Genomic DNA, 11924 nt, shown 5'->3' with positions numbered 1-11924 from the left:
CCCACCAAGTTCATATCCAGATGTGATATGAGTGCCAGATGAGTCCTCATCTCAGCTTCCAATTGCCTAGATCCAGGAGGTCTCTCAGGCATTGATGTTGGACTGACTGTAGAACCTGTTCTGGAATGCTGGGAAACCAAACTGGCCTTCAGCCTCTAGAACAATGTGATGCTGAAGCACCTTCCAGATGTTTTTGAAACTTTTAAAGTCATGTCAGCTCCACTCCCTTCACTCAGAATAGAAAAGAAGGTCTATTTCTTGAGACCTTAGAGAGGAATAACATTTCTCCTTAACTCATGATATTTCATCAGACTCCTAGACACTGGGATTCCTCAAGAGAGATTATGGTAAAAGAGAGGCAGCTACTGCTGACAGGACTTTTTGAATGCCTCTGAAATCAATGAAAGAACCAACCCTTCATCACATGGCTAAGAGGTGACCAGAACCAATTATGGAATGTCCTCAAATGCTCCACTGAAGTCTAGTAAAGTTAATAAGCATTTATTAATAGTTGCTAGGAACACTGATGGGAATACAGTATAAGTTAAAACATCACACCCATTAGATTGGCTAACCTGACAGAAAAGAAAGATGACAAATGCTGGAAGAGATGTGGGAAAACAGGTATATTAACGCACTGTTGGTGGAGCTATGAATGAGCCCAGCTATCCCGGAGAACAGTATGGAATTATGCCCAAAAGGCTATGGATTGTGCATACACTTTTACCCAGCAATGTTTATTAGGTTTGTATTCCAAAGAGATCAAAGGAAAGAGACCTATTTATACAAAAATATTTGTAATTGTTCTTTTTGTGGAGGCAAAGAATGGGAAACTGAGGGGATACCCATCAATTGGGGAACAGCTAAATGAGTTGTGGTACATGACTACTGTACTGTAAGAACTGATGAAAGGGATGGTTTCAGAAAAACCTGGAAAGATTTACATGAAAAAGTGAAGTGAGCAGCACTAGAAGAACATTGTGCACAAGAACAGCAATATTGTAACAATAATCTACTTTGAAGATTTGGCTACTCTGATCCACAAAAACTCCAAAGGACTCATGAAGAAAAATGCTGTCTACATTCAGAGACAGAACTGAGGTAGTCTAAGTGAAAATGAAGCATATATTTTTCACTTTACTTTTTTTTTGCTTCTTTTTTTCTCAACATGACTAAAGTAAAAATATGTTTTGCTTGACTTAATATGTATAATGGGTATTGTATTTCTTGTATTCTCAATGGCTGAGGAGAGAGGGAGAAAATTTGGAAGAGAAAAAAATTTTAAATAAAAACCCCCCACAAATATAAGCTAGAAAAAAGATAGTCCTTGACCTCAAGGAACTTACATTTTGATAGGGGAAGAAAGCACAAAGTGGGGATCAGGGAAGAGGTGAAATAGCCTTATGGGGTATCATGAAAAGCAATGACAGGAGTAGACTTCAGGAATGAATGAATAAACATGGTTAGCCTGAGCAATTCCCTTAAAATGGAGTATTAAGTTGCTTCCCTTACATATCATCGTAATTTTTTGGAAAGCAAGTTCCCTAGCATCTTCCATTCAAAGAGGTTACTTCGACCAAGCAAGTTGCTGGGGCCTTTGCATGTACCAGACCCCCTTTACAAAAATCATGAATTTAGAGCTAGAAGTGAATCCCACATGTCCTCTTTTCCAGCCCCCCCCCCCATTTTAAAGGTAAAAAAAATTAAAGCTCAGGAGGATTATAAAACTTGACCAATTTCCCAAATGAATTGAGTAGAAGAGCTAAAGTTCAAACCCAAATCTTTTTTTTAATCAACAAGAGAGTTTATTTGCTCCCAATATTTCACAGCATTGATCAGTATATCAATATATCAGTATAACAAGCTATCATTTTAGCATCAAGTAGGTTTTATAACCAAACACCCCATTAATCTATTTAGTAAGGTTCTAGAAACCTCACCCAACAGGACATAGATTCAACTGTAAGTAAATTTAAAAAGCCTCTCAGAAGTCTATGCATTTTGTTCTACAGAAGAGGCAAAATATAGGCTTTGGCCCTATTCCTGGCCAAGAATTGGATAAGAATTATCTGTAAAATCAGGCTTACTGATTTAACAACTTTTGTTAACTTGTAACTAAAATTTTCCATTTGTCTTTGATTGTAATCGGAGTCTTTAAGAAAAGGATCATGTTCAACAAAATATAATAATGATTACTTTCACAATAGCATTTATAAAACACTTTAAGGTTTACAAAGTATTTACAAATACCTGATCATCACAAAAGTCCTGTTATTATTATTATTCCCCTTTTAGGGATAAGAAAACTAAGGCAGACAGAGGTGGTAACTTGCCTGGGTTCACACAGCTAGTAAGTGTATGAGATTGGATTTGAACTTGAATCTGCCTGACCAACATACTGTGTTTACTAAAGCAGATAAATGTGCCCTACATTTTGTGAAGATTTTTACTTTTAAATCATTTTGTCATTTTGGTTCATAAAAGGGAAAGATTCCATTATCTGGAAAATTGACTCATGTGGAATGCTTCATTCCCTAGTGATTCCAGATTAATGAGGCATTTACCAACGCCTTCACAAAGGATGAGGATGGGAACCAAACCTTACAAAGAGTAAATTTCTTTTAAAACGCTACAGAAATCATCAAATCTCATAGTGTTTAGTTGCTTCTTAACCAGTCAGTTTTCTAATATACCTTTAGACAGCACATGCAGGTTTATGATTTGAGGACAAAATATAATTTAACAGTACTGTGGGCAAATAGGATATAGGAATAAAGAAGAATCAAGCATCCCAGCCAGTGAATAGCTATATGGAGGGTAAGAGGATGTCATAGCATGTTCCATATAGTCAGTTACCAGGTGCAAATTCCTGCTATACTTTTGTAATGACTTTTTGCCAGATCTGAGAGCTCAGACAATCTGAAAAAACTTCTACTCCATACTTGGAACAGCAGTAGGGCACTGCAAAGACAGCAATTCTCCCCATGATGCTAGAGACATTGACAATCCTCCCCCTGGCTTGCTTCACCATTGGTATTATGGTCATTGTCACCTCAATTAATTGAATCAGATTTACATTCAGTATCTTTAGGAGGTTCTCCTTGGTCATCAACTCAGTGCAAATATTGAGAAAGAGAGCTCCTGCATTATTGACAAGGCCCCAGAGCCCTTTATTTCCCACATGCTCCTTCACCCACTGGGCCGCTGCAATGATGTCCTCAGTCTTGGTTACATCCAGGATCACTGTCTCTACCCTGCCTGAAATCTCATGCTTCAGTTGCTTAGCCCCTTTCTCTGTCAGACAAGTCACTAGCACTCTCAGGCCTCGAAGGTCCAACTGCTTGGCCAGCAGGTTCCCAAATCCAGAGCCTGTGATAAAGACATATTTGTCCCCAAGGTTACTCACCACCAGCCTCTCCTGGTACCAGCAAAAAGACATAATAAAGACCAATGAGGCAGGCCAGGTAGAACCACATGGAAGCAATTGCTCTTTCACAGTGGTGTTATCTGTGGAGGAGGCACTTTACAAGCCCTGTGCTTTGTTTGCTGATTCACACATAGGCAGCATCCTGCTCCTGCTCCTTGTCTCAGCTCACAGGGGCTGCTCCACTCCAATTCTTCCTGCTCCTAATTGACAGCAGTCTCCAGGGGCTCCTGCTGGCAGCTTCTCTTTCATTACAGCCCTGATCATAGTTTATGGGCAGAGAGGAGTACCTGAGGTTAAGCTTTCAGTTAGAGTTCAGAAAACAACAATATAAAAAACCTGAAGCTTTAGACATTCTTCCTCAAACCTTGGAACTAGAGCATGATTCTAACACAAAGTACACAGCCAAGAAATAAGTCAGTAAATATTTTTTAAAAGGACTGAGCAAAAGAGAAGATAGCTACTATCTACTATAAAGAAGATCTGGGTTCAAACTCAGATGAAGACAATGAAGTCAAAATAGGCACTTCTACTTCAAAGAAAAATGTAAAATGGTCACAAGCCCAAAAAAAGTTCTTAGAGGCAGAGGCCCAGAAGACGACCCGGGGTGGTGCACAGGCCTGGCAGACGTCCCCAGGTGGCGCAGAGGCTTAGAAGACAACCCCTCAAACCCAAATCTTGTAATGAAATCTAGTTATCTTTTTTTTTTTTTAAAGGTTTTTTATTTTTTTATTAATAATATATATATTTAAACATTTTATTTTAAAACTTTGAATTCCAGATTAATTCCCTTCCTCCCTTATCACCCACCCTGACTGGGAAGATAAGCAGTTCACTATAGGTTGTACATGTGTGGCTAATGCAAAACAATAACATAGCAGACATATTGTAAAAGACTGACTATATTTCCCTCCCTCCTATCCCATCTCCCACTTGTTCTATTCTCTACTTTGATCCTGTCTCTCTTCAAAAGTGGGTGCTTCCAAATTCCCTCCCCCCAAGCCTGCCCTCCCTTCCATCATTCCCCCTCTCATCCCCTTCCCCCCTACACTCCTGGAGGGTGAGGTACCCTATTTAGTGTGTATTTCATTCCCTCCTCAAGCCAAATTAGATGGGAATAAGCTTGACCCATTCCCTTTTGCCTTCCCATTCTTCCCTTCCATTGTAACCATTTCCCCTTGCCTCTTCTATATGAGATAGTTTACCCCATTCTGTCTCTCCCCATCTCCTCTCATTATATTCCTCTCTCACCTCTTAATTATACCTTTTAAGTATCATCCCTTCTTATTAAGTTGATCCTGTGCCCTCTATCTATGTATACCTGTAAACATATATACACACGTTCACATATGTATTCATATGCCCATATACCCTCATATATAGACATATATATTTCTATTCCCTTCAACTACTGAGAAAAGTTTCATCAGTTACAATTATTGTTTTTCCATGTAGGAATATTAATACTTCAACTTTGATAAGTTCCTTATGATTTCTTTTCCCTGTTTACCTTCTCATGCTTCTCTTGCTTCTTGTATCTGAATGTCAAATTTTCTATTCAACTCTGCTTTTTTCAACAAGAATGTTTGAGAGTCCTCTATTTCACTGAATGACTGTATTTTCTCCTGAAACATGATACTCAGTTTTTCTGGGTAGGTGACTCTTGATTTTAATCCCAGCTCCTTTGACCTCTGGAATGTCATATTTCAAGCCCTTCAATCCCTCAGTGTAGAAGCTGCCAGATCCTGGGTTATCCTGATTGTGTTTCCACAATATTCAAATTGTTTCTTCCTGGCTGCTTGTAATATTCTCTCCTTAATCTGGGAATTCCAGAACCTGGCTATAATATTCTTAGGAGTTTTCTTTTTGGGATCTTTTTCAGGAGGTGATCAGTGGATTCTTTCAACCTCTATTTTGCCCTCTGGTTCTAAAACATCATGGTAGTTTTCTTTGAGAACTTCCTGGAGGATGATTTCTAGGTTCTTACTTTCATCATGGCTTTCAGATAGTCCAATAATTTTTAAATTATCTCTCCTGGATCTACTTTCCAGGTCAGTGGTTTTTCCCATGGGATATTTCACATTGCCTTCTATTCTTTCATTTGTTTGGATCTGTTTAACAGCATCTTGATTTCTCATAAAGTCATTAGCTTCCATTTGCTCCAATCTAATTCTGAAGCAATGATTCTCCTCATTGAGCTTTTGAGATTCTTTTTCCATCTGGCAAATTTGGCTTTTTAAGGCATTCTTCTCCTCATTGCCTTTTTTGATCCTCTTTTGCCATTTGAGTTAGTCTATTTTTTAAGGTGTGATTTTCCTCAGTCAGACTGTTGACTCTCATTTAGTAATTTTCTTGCATTGTTCTCATTTCTCTTCCCAATTTTTCCTCCACTTCTCTTATCTTCTTCTTAAGGTCCTCTATGGCCTATAACCAGCTCGTATTTTCCTTTGAAGCTTTTGGTGCAGGAGTCCTGACTTCACTGTTTTTCTCCTGTTCCATGCTTTGCTCCTTTTTGTCCCCAAAATAGGATTCTAATGTTGGAATCTTCTGTCTGCTTCATTTCCTTTGCCTGGTCATGTTGCCCCTCAGTCACTTGACCCCTGGACCTTTTGCCACAGTAGGACTCTGCCACCAGACAGGGGAGCTTTCCTCCCAAACGCTTTGTGGGTTCTGCCCCAGTTATCTTTTTTCCATAACATGATAGTTTAATTTTAGATATATTGAGATTTAGAGACCAACTCAATATCCAAGTGACCCATCTAGCCAATAACTGGAAATTCAATTCTAGACTTCAGTAGAGCAATCAGGTAAACAGAGATGGAGTTGTAAGTGGATAAGATAACCAAGGAAGAAGGTTAGAGGAAGACACAAGTAATAAGGACAAAGACATGGAGAACACCTTTCTAACCTTAAGTGCTGAGCTTCTAGGAGGACTGGGGGCATTATAGCCATTTCCTGTTCTATACACAATTATTGTTAGTACCAGGTTTAGTCCCAGGGGGACCTTAAATGAGAGAGGATCACTTTGATCTTATATTGTTAAATCCTAAACCCCAGTGTTCTAAGTATAGTTTTACTCATTGGCTCACATCTAGGGCATCCTCAAAAAAGAGGGGAATAAAAATAAAGGTACTCATGTAGTGAGTATGAAAACAGGCAATTTCTTTTTTTAATTAAATTTTATGTTTTTTAATCAATGCAAATCTGTCTTCCCTCCTTCCTACCCCTACCCCCACTGAAAAAGAGAAAAAAAATAAAACTCTTGTTCCAAACATGCATAGTCAAGCAAAACACATTTCTGCATTGGCCATGGGGGGAAAAGTCTCATTCTGCCTTCTGGGCCTTTTTCTTCTCTATCATTGCCTCCTCATCATTAGTCCTCTGGAATTGTGGTTGGTTATTATGCTGATCAGAGTTTATTTCAAAGTTATTTATCTTTATAATATTGTTTTCAGTTTATAAATTATCTGGTTCTGCTCTTTTCACTTTGTATCAGTTCATACAAGTCTTTCCAGGTTTCTCTGAAATCATATCTTTCATCATTACTTATAGCATAACAACCTTCTATCACATTTATATACTGTAACTTGCTCAGCCATTCCCAGCTAATGGACACCCCCTCAGTTTCCAATACTTTGATCTTGCAAAAAGAATTGTGAATATTTTTGTACATCCTTATTTAAAGTTTATTTGCTTAGGACTAATCCATCTCTTAATATATGTTTCCTCTAATTCTCTTTTCCCTCTTCTCTTCCCCTCCTACTTCACCACTGAGTGAAAGGTATTTCTATACCCAGCTCTGTGTACATGTGTATTCATCACTCTTTTGACTAGTTCAGATGAGAATGAGATTCATCAGCCAGTCCCTCCATCTCTTCCTCCTTACTTGAATAGACTTCTATTTGTACACTCCAATTACATGAGATAATTTTCACCAGCTTTCTTCCCTAATATTCTTCTTCTTCTCTCTTTCCATTTTTCTTTTAAGATTAATAATATATTGCAGAACCATTCCCAGGCCTTCTGACTAATTAGGTTCCCTATATGACCCCAGTGGTGACAGAGATAAAGAGACATATATATGCATATGTATACATATTTACATACACACATGTATGTGTGTATATATCTATACACACATATCATCTCCCCATATTAGAATATTAGGCATTTATCCTTGTTTGGTCCCTTATTTGTTTGTTCATCTTTTTTTGTTCAATCTTTTTATTATTCTCTAACTCCTCTATTTGCATTTCAAAATTTCTACACAGCTCTGATCTTTTCATCATGAATGCTTTTGAAGTCTTCTAATTTCATTGAAGATCCATTTCTTCCCCTTTATAATAAGGCTCAGTTTTGTTGTTTAAGTTATTCTTGGTTGAAAACCTCTATCCTTTGTCTTCTGAAATATCATATTCTAAGATATTTGCTCCCTTCTGATGGTAGCTGCTGAATTGCATATGATCCTGACTTTTGCTCTTTGGTACTTGAATTCTATGTTTCTAGCTACTTGTAGTATTTTTTCCTTGACTTGGAAGCTGTGGATTTTGTCTATAATATGATTGGAAGTTTTCATTCTGGGGCTTATTTCTGGAAGTAACCAGTGGATTCTTTCTATTTCCACTTTGCTCTGTAGTTCTAAAAGATTCAGGCTGTTTTCTTCTATGATTTCTTAGAATATGAGATCTAGGCTCTTTTTTTTCTTGTTCATGGCTTTCAGGTAGTCCAGTGATCCTTATATTTTTTTCTCTCAATCTGTTTCTAGATCAGTTGGGGTTTTTGTTTTTTTTTACTAAGAGATACCTTACATTTCCTTTTAGTTTTTAGTCTTTTGATTTTGTTTTTAAAATTTCTTATTTTGTTATGCAGTCATTAGCTTCTATTTGGTCCATTCTTATTTTTAAGGAGTTTGTTGTTTGGGCAAGGTTTTATACCTCTTATGATGAGTTGTTAACTCCCTTTCCAATGTTTTTCTCTATAAATCAAGTGCTCTCATTTCATTAAAAAAAATGGGGAGGGGCAGAGCTAAGATGATGGAGGAAAGCCAAGGACTTACCTGAGCTCTCTCAAATTTCCTCCAAACATCTTTAAATTATGCCACAAAACAAATTCTAGAGTGCAGAACCCACAAAAAGGATGAAGTGAAACAATTTTTGAGCCCAAGACAGCTTAGAATCTCAGTAGGAAAAGTCTATCACACAGGGCAGGGGTGGGGGAGAGTGAAACCAAGTCCAGCAAAGCACAGGCCATGCCACAGGAAACCGGCAGCAGGCATTGGAGATGACTGAATCTACAGCCTCACTGCTTCCAGAGTCTCAGCCCACAGATGGTAGGGGGGTCTGACAATTGGCCAAAAGGAAATTACAAAGGTTCCTTTGCTGGCACTGGTGCAGGACTCTGTTGTATTACCCATACTTAGATCTTGGTCACAGTCCTGGGTCTTCATCCCAGCGTGAGGAGGAACACTTAGCACACCAGAGCTTGCAACTTCAGGGAAGTGGAGACTCTGTTCATAGTCCCAGGGTAGAAAAGAATGCTTGTAATTGCTTGCAGACCAGAGCACAGGCCAGGAGACTAGTAAACTTATCTCCTCTAGATCATACCACCTTGGAAGAACCAAAGCTTACAGATTTCCAAAATTAGCTATGAAAATAACTGCACAAAAACTCTGAAACTTGGGGCAATTTCCCCTTCACTCTGGGAGCATAGCTTAACTTTAATATAGAGTTAGAAGTCAAGAAAGAGATTGGACAATGTGATTATCTAAGACAATTCCAAAAGAATCATGATGAAAATGCTATCCACATCCAGAGAAAGAACTATGCAGATCAAAGTACACTTTTCTCTCTTTTTTTTCTTTCTTGTGGTTTTCCCCTTTTGTTCTGATTCTTCACAACATGATTAACGTGAAAATATGTTTAATATGATTAAACATGAATAGCCTATATCCAATTGCATGGTGTCTTGGGGGAGGGTTTACATGTCTTACATCTATTTTTAACAAACAGTTCATTTTACTATCTCTAGCCTTGATCATAACCCATAGGTTATCTTTTTTTTCTTTTTCTTCTTTTTTTTCTGCTTTTTAGAGGGCAGTTGGGGTTAAGTGACTTGCCCAAAGTCACATGGCTAGTAAGTGTGTCGAGTGTCTGAGGCCGGATTTGAAGTCAGGTCCTCCTGACTCCAGGACTGGTGTTCTATTCACTGCGCCATCTAGCCACCCTGAACCCATAGGTTTTCAATGGGGTTTAAATCAATTGAGTTCCAAGGCTTATGAAGCATGTTTATCACCATCTCTTAGATAAATTTCCTAACATTTCATGATGTGTGGCATGATACAGGGTCATGTTGAGACATTTCATATCTATTTGGGAATGTCTGTAATTCTGAAACAACCTTGTTGTTGTTGAGGAACTGAGACAGACAAGGTCTAATGACTTGCCCAAGGTCACACAACTAGTATCCGAAGCCACATTTAAACTCAGGAAGATGAGTCCAGTGCTCTACCTACTGTAACACCCAGCTACCCCCAGATCACAGAAGCCAGCCATATTTATACTGCATGACCCAATTACTTATACTCTTCATAAGTAAAAACCAAAATCTATTTTTAAAAAATACAGTTATTTGGGGAGATGGGAAGAATTCTAACTGGGAATCAGGAAAGTCCTCCTGTTGGAGGTAACCCCCGGGCTAGACTCTGAAGGAAGTTAGGGATTTTACAAAGTGGAGATGAAGACAAAGAACATTTGAAATATGTTCAAAGACAAAGAGAGGGGAGATGGAATATTGTATGAAAGGAATAACAACTAGATCAGTTTAACTGGAACACTGAGTTAGTGTAGGAGGGTAATATACAATAGGCCTGGAAAGATAGACTGCTGCTAGTGCCAGATTGTGAAGAGTTTTAAATGTCAGACAGAAAAGTTTGTATTTTATTTTATCCTGGAAACAATAGAGTATCATTAGTAGAGGAGTAAGATGATCCGGTTTGCGCTTTGTTATTTGGCCATTTTTTAGAAGAGGGCATGGAGAAGGAAGAGACTGAAGGCAGGGGTAGCAAGTGAGGAATCTTTTACAGTCGTCCAGGTGAGAGTATATGAATGCATGAATCAAAGTGGTGGATCCAGATGAAGATCCAGAGATATTGTGGAGGTAGAATTTGTAGGACTTAGCAAATGTTTAGATATGTGGGGCGGGAGTAGGAGTGAGACAAAATGAAGTGAATGACTCCAAGGTTTCTAACTTGAATGATTGGAAGGAGAGTGCGCAATCAGTAAGATTAGGAAAGGGGATAGGTTTTGTGGGGAAGATGAGTTTCTTTATGAACATCTTGAATTTGAGATGCCTATAGGTCATCCAGGTACAATGAGGTGACTTTGCATCACCCTCCTTCACTTAAATCCAATTCACTTGAATGTCATGGCATCACCTCCCTGATATTATCTCTTCAAGAATGAAGGACCAACAGCAATCTCTGTGAATACAGAACTTACATCTGGGCAACACGACTCCTTTTGTTCTTCTTTCCTTCCTTCGTTCCTTCCTTCCTTCCTTCCTTCCTTCCTTCCTTCCTTCCTTCCTTCTTTCCTTTCTTCCTTCCTTCCGTCTTTCCTTCCTTCCTTTCTTCCTTCCTTTCTTTGTTTCTTTCCTTCTTTCTTTCTTGTGGATTTTAGTGTAAGTAAGGTGGATGTTAGTGTGTTTAAAGTGGATTTTTGTTATTTCTTAGAGTTAAATTCCCCAGGATCCATAGCCATAACAATCTCTTCTTCCCAGATATTAAATATGAGTTCTCATGATTATGGTTCAAAACATCTCCTCAATGCTTGTGTAGCATTATATAATGATAAATAATATAAACATTTGTGCTTAAATTGTAAATATTTACTGTGACTGTACAGTGAAATACAGGGATGAGGTAATATAAAATTGTGAGGCTGTTAGCAATATACCTTCTTTATCTGTTGTCCTATAAAGCAAGTGGGCACTGGTCAGTAAGTGGGGGATTCTTAGAGTTGAATGCACAAGCTAGAATGCTGTGTGTTCTTTGATTGGCCCTCATCAAGGTTTGGGGGAAATCTGTGTTTGCCTCAACCAGCCCCCATTGAGGCTTGAGGGGATTTAAGGGAGTGCACAAGCTGTGCCTGTCTCAATTGACCCCTTGAAACATAGGGGTAGTTGCCCCCCCACCCCCGCCTTCTCATTGGCCCCTGTGAGAAGGGTGATTAGGGAATGCTGTAGGAGTTGGTGCTCCTATTATTAGCAAGTCTTGTGAGAAGACTAGACTAGAATAAAGTAATATTATTAACCTCTTCAAAGCTGTCTTGGTGTCTTTCCTGTCTGACCAGATCAAGGGTAAACCTATGCTAGAGTTGAATGCACAAGCTAGAATGCTGTGTGTCCTTCTGTGTGCTAGTGTTATCTGTCTTATGTTTCCTTCCTTCCTTCCTTCCTTCCTTCCTTCCTTCCTTCCTTCCTTCCTTCCTTCCTTCCTTCCTTC

General features: G+C 38.7%; 1 pseudogene; it reads right to left on the bottom strand.

The window, feature by feature from the left end:
• Positions 1-2872: 2872 nt before the first annotated feature.
• LOC138144604 (17-beta-hydroxysteroid dehydrogenase type 6 pseudogene) lies at positions 2873-3531 on the bottom strand (annotated as a pseudogene).
• Between the last annotated feature and the right edge of the window lie 8393 nt (positions 3532-11924).

This window comes from Petaurus breviceps, unplaced genomic scaffold (assembly GCF_028583685.1).
Source record: "Petaurus breviceps papuanus isolate PSGF00001 unplaced genomic scaffold, PetGlider_PUasm1.0 90701, whole genome shotgun sequence".
Taxonomy (NCBI): domain Eukaryota; kingdom Metazoa; phylum Chordata; class Mammalia; order Diprotodontia; family Petauridae; genus Petaurus; species Petaurus breviceps.
Note: the sequence above shows the minus strand (reverse complement) of the source record. Positions and strands in the feature narration are given on the sequence as shown.